Genomic DNA, 12,571 nt, shown 5'->3' with positions numbered 1-12,571 from the left:
TAAACGTCGAAGCCCTGTTGGTCAGGGAAAGCCCGGAGCCCCGATGTCTGTGGTGCTGTAGATGCGCTGCCAATGGCCGCTGAGGAGCAGCAAGAGCTTGACTGGCTGGCACTTTCGGTGTGGGAGCAATCGTCCGACGTTCGTGATTTTTTGGGGTTTTTTTTCAGTGGGCGCCCAGGCGCAGCTGGTGGTAAACGTCGAAGCCCTGTTGGTCAGGGAAAGCCCGGAGCCCCGATGTCTGTGGTGCTGTAGATGCGCTGCCAGTGGCCACTGAGGAGCAGCAAGAGCTTGACTGGCTGGCACTTTCGGTGTGGGAGCAATCGTCCAACGTTCGTGATTTTTCGGGGTTCTTTTTCAGTAAGTGCCCAGGTGCAGCTGGTGGTAAACGTCGAAGCCCTGTTGGTCAGGGAAAGCCCGGAGCCCCGATGTCTGTGGTGCTGTAGATGCGCTGCCAATGGCCGCTGAGGAGCAGCAATAGCTTGAGTTGCTGGCACTTTCGGTGTGGGAGCAATCGTCCGACGCTCGTGATTTTTCGGGGTTTTTTTTCAGTGGGCGCCCAGGTGCAGCTGGTGGTAAACGTCGAAGCCCTGTTGGTCAGGGAAAGCCCGGAGCCCCGATGTCTGTGGTGCTGTAGATGCGCTGCCAATGGACGCTGAGGAGCAGCAAGAGCTTGACTGGCTGGCACTTTCGGTGTGGGAGCAATCGTCCAACGTTCGTGATTTTTTGTTTTTTTTTTTCCAGTGGGCGCCCAGGTGCAGCTGGTGGTAAACGTCGAAGCCCTGTTCATCAGGGAAAGCCCGGAGCCCCGATGTCTGTGGTGCTGTAGATGCGCTGCCAATGGCCGCTGAGGAGCAGCAATAGCTTGACTGGCTGGCACTTTCGGTGTGGGAGCAATCGTCCGACGTTCGTGATTTTTCGGGGTTTTTTTCCAGTGGGCGCCCAGGTGCAGCTGGTGGTAAACGTCGAAGCCCTGTTCGTCAGGGAAAGCCCGGAGCCACGATGTCTGTGGTGCTGTAGATGCGCTGCCAATGGCCGCTGAGGAGCAGCAAGAGCTTGAGTTGCTGGCACTTTCGGTGTGGGAGCAATCGTGCAACGTTCATGATTTTTCGTTTTTTTTTTTCCAGTGGGCGCCCAGGTGCAGCTGGTGGTAAACGTCAAAGCCCAGTTGGTCAGGGAAAGCCAGGAGCCCCGATGTCTGTGGTGCTGTAGATGCGCTGCCAATGGCCGGTGAGGAGGAGCAAGAGCTTGACTGGCTGGCACTTTTGGTGTGGGAGCAATCGTCCGACGTTCGTGATTTTTCAGGGTTTTTTTTTCAGTAGGCACCCAGGTGCACCTGGTGATAAACTTTGAAGCCTTGTTGGTTAGGGAAAGCCCGGAGCCCCGATGTCTGTGGTGCTGTAGATGCGCTGCCAGTGGCCGCTGAGGAGCAGCAAGAGCTTGACTGGCTGGCACTTTTGGTGTGGGAGCAATCGTCCAGCGTTCGTGATTTTTCGTTTTTTTTTTTCAGTTGGCGCCCAGGTGCAGCTGGTGGTAAACGTCGAAGCCCTGTTGGTCAGGGAAAGCCCGGAGCCCTGATGTCTGTGGTGCTGTACATGCGCTGCCAATGGCCACTGAGGAGCAGCAAGAGCTTGACTGGCTGGCACTTCCGGTGTGGGAGCAATCGTCCGACGTTCATGATTTTTCGTTTTTTTTTTCCAGTGGGCGCCCAGGTGCAGCTGGTGATAAACGTCAAAGCCCTGTTCGTCAGGGAAAGCCCGGAGCCCCGATGTCTGTGGTGCTGTACATGCGCTGCCAATGGCCGCTGAGGAGCAGCAAGAGCTTGACTGGCTGGCACTTTCGGTGTGGGAGCAATCGTCCGACGTTCTTGATTTTTCGGGGTTCTTTTTCAGTGGGCGCCCAGGTGCAGTTGGTGGTAAACGTCGAAGCCCTGTTGGTCAGGGAAAGCCCGGAGCCCCGATGTCTGTGGTGCTGTAGATGCGCTGCCAATGGCCGGTGAGGAGGAGCAAGAGCTTGACTGGCTGGCACTTTTGGTGTGGGAGCAATCGTCCGACGTTCGTGATTTTTCAGGGTTTTTTTTTCAGTAGGCACCCAGGTGCAGCTGGTGGTAAACGTAGAAGCCCTATTCATCAGGGAAATCCCGGAGCCCCGATGTCTGTGGTGCTGTAAATGCGCTGCCAATGGCCGCTGAGGAGCAGCAAGAGCTTGACTGGCTGGCACTTTCGGTGTGGGAGCAATCGTCCGACGTTCGTGATTTTTCGGGGTTTTTTTTCAGTGGGCGCCCAGGTGCAGCTGGTGGTAAACGTTGAAGCCCCGTTCGTCAGGGAAAGCCCGGAGCCCCGATGTCTGTGGTGCTGTAGATGCGCTGCCAATGGCCGCTGAGGAGCAGCAAGAGCTTGACTGGCTGGCACTTTCGGTGTGGTATCAATCGTCCGACGTCTGTGATTTTACAGGGTATTTTTTGAGAGGGCGCCCAGGTGCAGCTGGTGGTAAACGTCGAAGCCCTGTTGGTCAGGGAAAGCCCGGAGCCCCGATGTCTGTGGTGCTGTAGATGCGCTGCCAGTGGCCGCTGAGGAGCAGCAATAGCTTGAGTTGCTGGCACTTTCGGTGTGGGAGCAATCGTCCGACGCTCTTGATTTTTCGGGGTTTTTTTTCAGTGGGCGCCCAGGTGCAGCTGGTGGTAAACGTCGAAGCCCTGTTGGTCAGGGAAAGCCCGGAGCCCCGATGTCTGTGGTGCTGTAGATGCGCTGCCAATGGCCGCTGAGGAGCAGCAAGAGCTTGACTGGCTGGCACTTTCGGTGTGGGAGCAATCGTCCAACGTTCGTGATTTTTTGGTTTTTTTTTTCCAGTGGGCGCCCAGGTGCAGCTGGTGGTAAACGTCGAAGCCCTGTTCATCAGGGAAAGCCCGGAGCCCCGATGTCTGTGGTGCTGTAGATGCGCTGCCAATGGCCGGTGAGGAGGAGCAAGAGCTTGACTGGCTGGCACTTTTGGTGTGGGAGCAATCGTCCGACGTTCGTGATTTTTCAGGGGTTTTTTTTCAGTAGGCACCCAGGTGCACCTGGTGATAAACTTTGAAGCCTTGTTGGTTAGGGAAAGCCCGGAGCCCCGATGTCTGTGGTGCTGTAGATGCGCTGCCAGTGGCCGCTGAGGAGCAGCAAGAGCTTGACTGGCTGGCACTTTTGGTGTGGGAGCAATCGTCCAGCGTTCGTGATTTTTCGTTTTTTTTTTTCAGTTGGCGCCCAGGTGCAGCTGGTGGTAAACGTCGAAGCCCTGTTGGTCAGGGAAAGCCCGGAGCCCTGATGTCTGTGGTGCTGTACATGCGCTGCCAATGGCCACTGAGGAGCAGCAAGAGCTTGACTGGCTGGCACTTTCGGTGTGGGAGCAATCGTCCGACGTTCATGATTTTTCGGGGTTCTTTTTCAGTGGGCGCCCAGGTGCAGTTGGTGGTAACCGTCGAAGCCCTGTTGGTCAGGGAAAGCCCGGAGCCCCGATGTCTGTGGTGCTGTAGATGCGCTGCCAATGGCCGCTGAGGAGCAGCAAGAGCTTGACTGGCTGGCACTTTTGGTGTGGGAGCAATCGTCCCACGTTCGTGATTTTTCGGGGTTTTTTTCAGTGGGCGCCCAGGTGCAGCTGGTGGTAAACGTCGAAGCCCTGTTCGTCAGGGAAAGCCCAGAGCCCCTATGTCTGTGGTGCTGTAGATGCGCTGCCAATGGCCGCTGAGGAGCAGCAAGAGCTTGACTGGCTGGCACTTTCGGTGTGGGAGCAATCGTCTGACGTTCGTGATTTTTCGTTTTTTTTTTTCAGTGGGCGCCCAGGTGCAGCTGCTGATAAACGTCAAAGCCCTGTTCGTCAGGGAAAGCCCAGAGCCCCTATGTCTGTGGTGCTGTAGATGCGCTGCCAATGGCCGCTGAGGAGCAGCAAGAGCTTGACTGGCTGGCACTTTCGGTGTGGGATCAATCGTCCGACATCTGTGATTTTTCAGGGTATTTTTTGAGAGGGCGCCCAGGTGCAGCTGGTGGTAAACGTTGAAGCCCTGTTGGTCAGGGAAAGCCCGGAGCCCCGATGTCTGTGGTGCTGTAGATGCGCTGCCAGTGGCCACTGAGGAGCAGCAAGAGCTTGAGTTGCTGGCAATTTCGGTGTGGGAGCAATCGTCCGACGTTCGTGATTTTTCGTTTTTTTTTTTCAGTGGGCGCCCAGGTGCAGCTGGTGGTAAACATCGAAGCCCTGTTGGTCAGGGAAAGCCCGGAGCCCCGATGTCTGTGGTGCTGTAGATGCGCTGCCAATGGCCGCTGAGGAGCAGCAAGAGCTTGACTGGCTGGCACTTTCGCTGTGGGAGCAATCGTCCGACGTTCGTGATTTTTCGGGGTTCTTTTCAGTGGGCGCCCAGGTGCAGCTGGTGGTAAACGTCGAAGCCCTGTTGGTCACGGAAAGCCCGGAGCCCCGATGTCTGTGGTGCTGTAGATGTGCTGCCAGTGGCCGCTGAGGAGCAGCAAGAGCTTGACTGGCTGGCACTTTCGGTGTGGGAGCAATCGTCCGACATTCGTGATTTTTCTGGATTTTTTTCCAGTGGGCTCCCAGGTGCAGCTGGTGGTAAACGTCGAAGCCCTGTTGGTCAGGGAAAGCCCAGAGCCCCGATGTCTGTGGTGCTGTAGATGCGCTGCCAGTGGCCGCTGAGGAGCAGCAAGAACTTGACTGGCTGGCACTTTCGGTGTGGGAGCAATCGTCCATCGTTCGTGATTTTTTGTTTTTTTTTTTCCATTGGGCGCCCAGGTGCAGCTGGTGGTAAACGTCGAAGCCCTGTTGGTCAGGGAAAGCCCGGAGCCCCGATGTCTGTGGTGCTGTAGATGCGCTGCCAATGGCCGCTGAGGAGCAGCAATAGCTTGACTGGCTGGCACTTTCGGTGTGGGAGCAATCGTCCGACGTTCGTGATTTTTCGGGGTTTTTTTCCAGTGGGCGCCCAGGTGCAGCTGGTGGTAAACGTCGAAGCCCTGTTCGTCAGGGAAAGCCCGGAGCCACGATGTCTGTGGTGCTGTAGATGCGCTGCCAATGGCCGCTGAGGAGCAGCAAGAGCTTGAGTTGCTGGCACTTTCGGTGTGGGAGCAATCGTGCAACGTTCATGATTTTTCGTTTTTTTTTTTCCAGTGGGCGCCCAGGTGCAGCTGGTGGTAAACGTCAAAGCCCAGTTGGTCAGGGAAAGCCAGGAGCCCCGATGTCTGTGGTGCTGTAGATGCGCTGCCAATGGCCGGTGAGGAGGAGCAAGAGCTTGACTGGCTGGCACTTTTGGTGTGGGAGCAATCGTCCGACGTTCGTGATTTTTCAGGGTTTTTTTTTCAGTAGGCACCCAGGTGCACCTGGTGATAAACTTTGAAGCCTTGTTGGTTAGGGAAAGCCCGGAGCCCCGATGTCTGTGGTGCTGTAGATGCGCTGCCAGTGGCCGCTGAGGAGCAGCAAGAGCTTGACTGGCTGGCACTTTTGGTGTGGGAGCAATCGTCCAGCGTTCGTGATTTTTCGTTTTTTTTTTTCAGTTGGCGCCCAGGTGCAGCTGGTGGTAAACGTCGAAGCCCTGTTGGTCAGGGAAAGCCCGGAGCCCTGATGTCTGTGGTGCTGTACATGCGCTGCCAATGGCCACTGAGGAGCAGCAAGAGCTTGACTGGCTGGCACTTCCGGTGTGGGAGCAATCGTCCGACGTTCATGATTTATCGTTTTTTTTTTCAGTGGGCGCCCAGGTGCAGCTGGTGATAAACGTCAAAGCCCTGTTCGTCAGGGAAAGCCCGGAGCCCCGATGTCTGTGGTGCTGTACATGCGCTGCCAATGGCCGCTGAGGAGCAGCAAGAGCTTGACTGGCTGGCACTTTCGGTGTGGGAGCAATCGTCCGACGTTCATGATTTTTCGGGGTTCTTTTTCAGTGGGCGCCCAGGTGCAGTTGGTGGTAACCGTCGAAGCCCTGTTGGTCAGGGAAAGCCCGGAGCCCCGATGTCTGTGGTGCTGTAGATGCGCTGCCAATGGCCGGTGAGGAGGAGCAAGAGCTTGACTGGCTGGCACTTTTGGTGTGGGAGCAATCGTCCGACGTTCGTGATTTTTCAGGGTTTTTTTTTCAGTAGGCACCCAGGTGCAGCTGGTGGTAAACGTAGAAGCCCTATTCATCAGGGAAATCCCGGAGCCCCGATGTCTGTGGTGCTGTAAATGCGCTGCCAATGGCCGCTGAGGAGCAGCAAGACCTTGACTGGCTGGCACTTTCGGTGTGGGAGCAATCGTCCGACGTTCGTGATTTTTCGGGGTTTTTTTCCAGTGGGCGCCCAGGTGCAGCTGGTGATAAACTTTGAAGCCCTGTTGGTTAGGGAAAGCCCGGAGCCCCGATGTCTGTGGTGCTGTAGATGCGCTGCCAATGGCCGCTGAGGAGCAGCAGTAGCTTGATTGGCTGGCACTTTCGGTGTGGGAGCAATCGTCCGACGTTCGTGATTTTTCGGGGTTTTTTTTCAGTGGGCGCCCAGGTGCAGCTGGTGGTAAACGTTGAAGCCCCGTTCGTCAGGGAAAGCCCGGAGCCCCGATGTCTGTGGTGCTGTAGATGCGCTGCCAATGGCCGCTGAGGAGCAGCAAGAGCTTGACTGGCTGGCACTTTCGGTGTGGTATCAATCGTCCGACGTCTGTGATTTTACAGGGTATTTTTTGAGAGGGCGCCCAGGTGCAGCTGGTGGTAAACGTCGAAGCCCTGTTGGTCAGGGAAAGCCCGGAGCCCCGATGTCTGTGGTGCTGTAGATGCGCTGCCAGTGGCCACTGAGGAGCAGCAAGAGCTTGACTGGCTGGCACTTTCGGTGTGGGTGCAATCGTCCAACGTTCGTGATTTTTCGGGGTTCTTTTTCAGTAAGTGCCCAGGTGCAGCTGGTGGTAAACGTCGAAGCCCTGTTGGTCAGGGAAAGCCCGGAGCCCCGATGTCTGTGGTGCTGTAGATGCGCTGCCAATGGCCGCTGAGGAGCAGCAATAGCTTGAGTTGCTGGCACTTTCGGTGTGGGAGCAATCGTCCGACGCTCTTGATTTTTCGGGGTTTTTTTTCAGTGGGCGCCCAGGTGCAGCTGGTGGTAAACGTCGAAGCCCTGTTGGTCAGGGAAAGCCCGGAGCCCCGATGTCTGTGGTGCTGTAGATGCGCTGCCAATGGCCGCTGAGGAGCAGCAAGAGCTTGACTGGCTGGCACTTTCGGTGTGGGAGCAATCGTCCAACGTTCGTGATTTTTTGGTTTTTTTTTTCCAGTGGGCGCCCAGGTGCAGCTGGTGGTAAACGTCGAAGCCCTGTTCATCAGGGAAAGCCCGGAGCCCCGATGTCTGTGGTGCTGTAGATGCGCTGCCAATGGCCGGTGAGGAGGAGCAAGAGCTTGACTGGCTGGCACTTTTGGTGTGGGAGCAATCGTCCGACGTTCGTGATTTTTCAGGGGTTTTTTTTCAGTAGGCACCCAGGTGCACCTGGTGATAAACTTTGAAGCCTTGTTGGTTAGGGAAAGCCCGGAGCCCCGATGTCTGTGGTGCTGTAGATGCGCTGCCAGTGGCCGCTGAGGAGCAGCAAGAGCTTGACTGGCTGGCACTTTTGGTGTGGGAGCAATCGTCCAGCGTTCGTGATTTTTTGTTTTTTTTTTTCAGTTGGCGCCCAGGTGCAGCTGGTGGTAAACGTCGAAGCCCTGTTGGTCAGGGAAAGCCCGGAGCCCTGATGTCTGTGGTGCTGTACATGCGCTGCCAATGGCCACTGAGGAGCAGCAAGAGCTTGACTGGCTGGCAGTTCCGGTGTGGGAGCAATCGTTCGACGTTCATGATTTTTCGTTTTTTTTTTCCAGTGGGCGCCCAGGTGCAGCTGGTGATAAACGTCAAAGCCCTGTTGGTCAGGGAAAGCCCGGAGCCCCGATGTCTGTGGTGCTGTACATGCGCTGCCAATGGCCGCTGAGGAGCAGCAAGAGCTTGACTGGCTGGCACTTTCGGTGTGGGAACAATCGTCCGATGTTCGTGATTTTTCGGGGTTCTTTTTCAGTGGGCGCCCAGGTGCAGTTGGTGGTAACCGTCGAAGCCCTGTTGGTCAGGGAAAGCCCGGAGCCCCGATGTCTGTGGTGCTGTAGATGCGCTGCCAATGGCCGCTGAGGAGCAGCAAGAGCTTGACTGGCTGGCACTTTTGGTGTGGGAGCAATCGTCCCACGTTCGTGATTTTTCGGGGTTTTTTTCAGTGGGCGCCCAGGTGCAGCTGGTGGTAAACGTCGAAGCCCTGTTCGTCAGGGAAAGCCCAGAGCCCCTATGTCTGTGGTGCTGTAGATGCGCTGCCAATGGCCGCTGAGGAGCAGCAAGAGCTTGACTGGCTGGCACTTTCGGTGTGGGAGCAATCGTCTGACGTTCGTGATTTTTCGTTTTTTTTTTTCAGTGGGCGCCCAGGTGCAGCTGCTGATAAACGTCAAAGCCCTGTTCGTCAGGGAAAGCCCGGAGCCACAATGTCTGTGGTGGTGTAGATGCGCTGCCAATGGCCGCTGAGGAGCAGCAAGAGCGTGACTGGCTGGCACTTTCACTGTGGGAGCAATCGTTCGACGTTCGTGATTTTTTTGAGGTTTTTTTTTTCAGTAGGCACCCAGGTGCAGCTGGTGGTAAACTTCGAAGCCCTGTTCGTCAGGGAAAGACCGGAGCCCCGATGTCTGTGGTGCTGTAGATGCGCTGCCAATGGCCGCTGAGGAGCAGCAAGAGCTTGACTGGCTAGCACTTTCGGTGTGGGAGTAATCGTCCGACGTTCGTGATTTTTCAGGGTTTTTCTTGAGTGGATGCCCAGGTGCAGCTGGTGGTAAACGTCGAAGCCCTGTTGGTCAGGGAAAGCCCGGAGCCCCGATATCTGTGGTGCTGTACATGCGCTGCCAATGGCCGCTGAGGAGCAGCAAGATCTTGACTGGCTGGCACTTTCGGTGTGGGAGCAATCGTCCGACATTAGTGATTTTTCAGGTTTTTTCTTGAGTGGACGCCCAGGTTCAGCTGGTGGTAACTGCCGAAGCCCTATTCGTCAGGGAAAGCCCAGAGCCACAATGTCTGTGGTGCTGTAGATGCGCTGCCAATGGACGCTGAGGAGCAGCAAGAGCTTGACTGGCTGGCACTTTTGGTGTGGGAGCAATCGTCCGACGTTCGTGATTTTTCAGGTTTTTTTTTTCCAGTGGGCGCCCAGGTGCAGCTGGTGATAAACGTCGAGACCCTGTTTGTCAGGGAAAGCCCGGAGCCCCGATGTCTGTGGTGCTGTAGATGCGCTGCCAATGGCCGCTGAGGAGCAGCAAGAGCTTGACTGTCCTGCAATTTCGGTGTGGGAGCAGTCGTCCGACGTTCGTGATTTTTCAGGTTTTTTTTTTCAGTAGGCACCCAGGTGCAGCTGGTGGTAACCGTCGAAGCCCTGTTCGTCAGGGAAAGCCCAGAGCCCCGATGTCTGTGGTGCTGTAGATGCGCTCCCAATGGACGCTGAGGAGCAGCAGGAGCTTGACTGGCTGGCACTTTCGGTGTGGGAGCAATCGTCCGACGTTCGTGATTTTTCAGGTTTTTTTTTTTTTCAGTAGGCACCCAGGTGCAGCTGGTGGTAAATGTTGAAGCCCTGTTCGTCAGGGAAAGCCTGGAGCCCCGATGTCTGTGGTGCTGTAGATGCACTGCCAATGGCCACTGAGGAGCAGCAAGAGCTTGACTGGCTGGCACTTTCGGTGTGGGAGCAATCATCCGACGTTCGTGATTTTTCGAGGTTTTTTTTGAGTGGGCGCCCAGGTGCAGCTGGTGGTAAACGTCGAAGCCCTGTTCGTCAGGGAAAGCCCGGAGCCCCGATGTCTGTGGTGCTGTAGATGCGCTGCCAATGGCCGCTGAGGAGCAGCAAGGTCTTGACTGGCTGGCACTTTTGGTGTGGGAGCAATCGTACGACATCCGTGATTTTTTGTTTTTTTTTTTCAGTGGGCGCCCAGGTTCAGCAGGTGGTAAACGTCGAAGCCCTGTTCGTCAGGGAAAGCCCGGAGCCCCGATGTCTCTGGTGTTGTACATGCGCTGCCAATGGCCGCTGAGGAGCCGCAGGAGCTTGACTGGCTGGCACTTTCGGTGTGGGAGCAATCGTCCGACGTTCGTGATTTTTCGGGATTTTTTTTCAGTGGGCGCCAAGGTGCAGCTGGTGGTAACTGCCGAAGCCCTATTCGTCAGGGAAAGCCCAGAGCCACAATGTCTGTGGTGCTGTAGATGCGCTGCCAATGGACGCTGAGGAGCAGCAAGAGCTTGACTGGCTGGCACTTTCGGTGTGGGAGCAATCATCCGACGTTCGTGATTTTTCGGGGTTTTTTTTCAGTGGGCGCCCAGGTGCAGCTGGTGGTAATGGTCGAAGCCCTGTTGGTCAGGGAAAGCCCGGAGCCACAATGTCTGTGGTGCTGTAGATGCGCTGCCAATGGCCGGTGAGGAGCAGCAAGAGCTTGACTGGCTGGCACTTTCGGTGTGGGAGCAATCGTCCGACGTTCGTGATTTTTCGAGGTTTTTTTTGAGTGGGCACCCAGGTGCAGCTGGTGGTAAACATCGAAGCCCTGTTCGTCAGGGAAAGCCCGGAGCCCTGATGTTTGTGGTGCTGTAGATGCGCTGCCAATGGCCGCTGAGGAGCAGCAAGAGCTTGAGTTGCTGGCACTTTCGGTGTGGGAGCAATCGTCTGACGTTTGTGATTTCTCAGGTTTTTTTTTTCAGTAGGCACACAGGTGCAGCTGCTGGTAACCGTCGAATCCCTGTTCGTCAGGGAAAGCCCGGAGCCCCGATGTCTGTGGTGCTGTAGATGCGCTGCCAATGGCCGCTGAGGAGCAGCCAGAGCTTGACTGTCCTGCACTTTCGGTGTAGGAGCAATCGTCCGACGTTCGTGATTTTTCAGGGTTTTTCTTGAATGGACGCCCAGGTGCAGCTGGTAGTAAACGTCGAAGCCCTGTTCGTCAGGGAAAGCCTGGAGCCCCGATGTCTGTGGTGCTGTAGATACGCTGCCAATGGCCGCTGAGGAGCCGCAAGAGCTTGACTGGCTGGCACTTTCGGTGTGGGAGCAATCGTCTGACGTTCGTGATTTTTCAGGGTTTTTTTTCAGTGGGCGCCCAGGTTCAGCTGGTGGTAAACGTCGAAGCCCTGTTCGTCAGGGAAAGCCCAAAGCCACAATGTCTGTGGTGCTGTAGGTGCGCTGCCAATGGCCGCTGAGGAGCCGCAAGAGCTTGACTGGCTGGCACTTTGACTGTGGGAGCAATCGTCCGACGTTCGTGATTTTTCAGGTTTTTTTTTTTCAGTAGGCACCCAGGTGCAGCTGGTTGTAAATGTTGAAGCCCTGTTCGTCAGGGAAAGCCTGGAGCCCCGATGTCTGTGGTGCTGTAGATGCGCTGCCAATGGCCGCTGAGGAGCAGCAAGAGCTTGACTGGCTGGCACTTTCGGTGTGGGAGCAATCGTCCGACGTTCATGATTTTTCGGGGTTTTTTTTTCAGTGGGCGCCCAGGTGCAGCTGGTGGTAAACGTCGAAACCCTGTTGGTCAGGGAAAGCCCGGAGCCCCGATGTCTGTGGTGCTGTACATGCGCTGCCAATGGCCGCTGAGGAGCAGCAAGAGCTTGACTGGCTAGCACTTTCGGTGTGGGAGCAATCGTCCGACATTCGTGATTTTTCAGGGTTTTTCTTGAGTGGACGCCCAGGTTCAGCTGGTGGTAACTGCCCAAGCCCTATTCGTCAGGGAAAGCCCAGAGCCACAATGTCTGTGGTGCTGTAGATGCGCTGCCAATGGCTGCTGAGGAGCAGCAAGAGCTTGACTGGCTGGCACTTTTGGTGTGGGAGCAATCGTCCGACGTTCGTGATTTTCCAGGTTTTTTTTTTCCAGTGGGCGCCCAGGTGCAGCTGGTGATAAACGTCGAGACCCTGTTTGTCAGGGAAAGCCCGGAGCCCCGATGTCTGTGGTGCTGTAGATGCGCTGCCAATGGCCGCTGAGGAGCAGCAAGAGCTTGACTGTCCTGCAATTTCGGTGTGGGAGCAATCGTCCGACATTTGTGATTTTTCGGGGCTTTTTATCAGTGGGCGCCCAGGTTCAGCTGGTGGTAACCGTCGAAGCCCTGTTCGTCAGGGAAAGCCCAGAGCCATAATGTCTGTGGTGCTGTAGATGCGCTGCCAATGGCCGCTGAGGAGCAGCAAGAGCTTGACTGGCTGGCACTTTTGGTGTGGGAGCAATCATGCGACGTTCGTGATTTTTCAGGTTTTTTTTTTTTCAGTAGGCACCCAGGTGCAGCTGGTGGTAAACTTCGAAGCCCTGTTGGTCAGGGCAAGCCCGGAGCCCCGATGTCTGTGGTGCTGTAGATGCGCTCCCAGTGGACGCTGAGGAGCAGCAAGAGCTTGACTGGCTGGCACTTTCAGTGTGGGAGCAATCGTCCGACGTTCGAGATTTCTCAGGTTTTTTTTTTCAGTGGGCATCCAGGTGCAGCTGGTGGTAACCGTCGAAGCCCTGTTCGTCAGGGAAAGCCCGGAGCCCCGATGTCTGTGGTGCTGTACATGCGCTGCCAATGGCCGCTGAGGAGCCGCAAGAGCTTGACTGGCTGGCACTTTCGGTGTGGGAGCA

The sequence above is a fragment of the Chlamydotis macqueenii genome, chromosome W (assembly GCF_036417535.1).
Source record: "Chlamydotis macqueenii isolate bChlMac1 chromosome W, bChlMac1.mat, whole genome shotgun sequence".
NCBI classification, from domain to species: Eukaryota; Metazoa; Chordata; class Aves; order Otidiformes; family Otididae; genus Chlamydotis; species Chlamydotis macqueenii.
The sequence above is the reverse complement of the archived record's forward strand: the minus strand, read 5'-3'. Positions refer to the sequence as shown.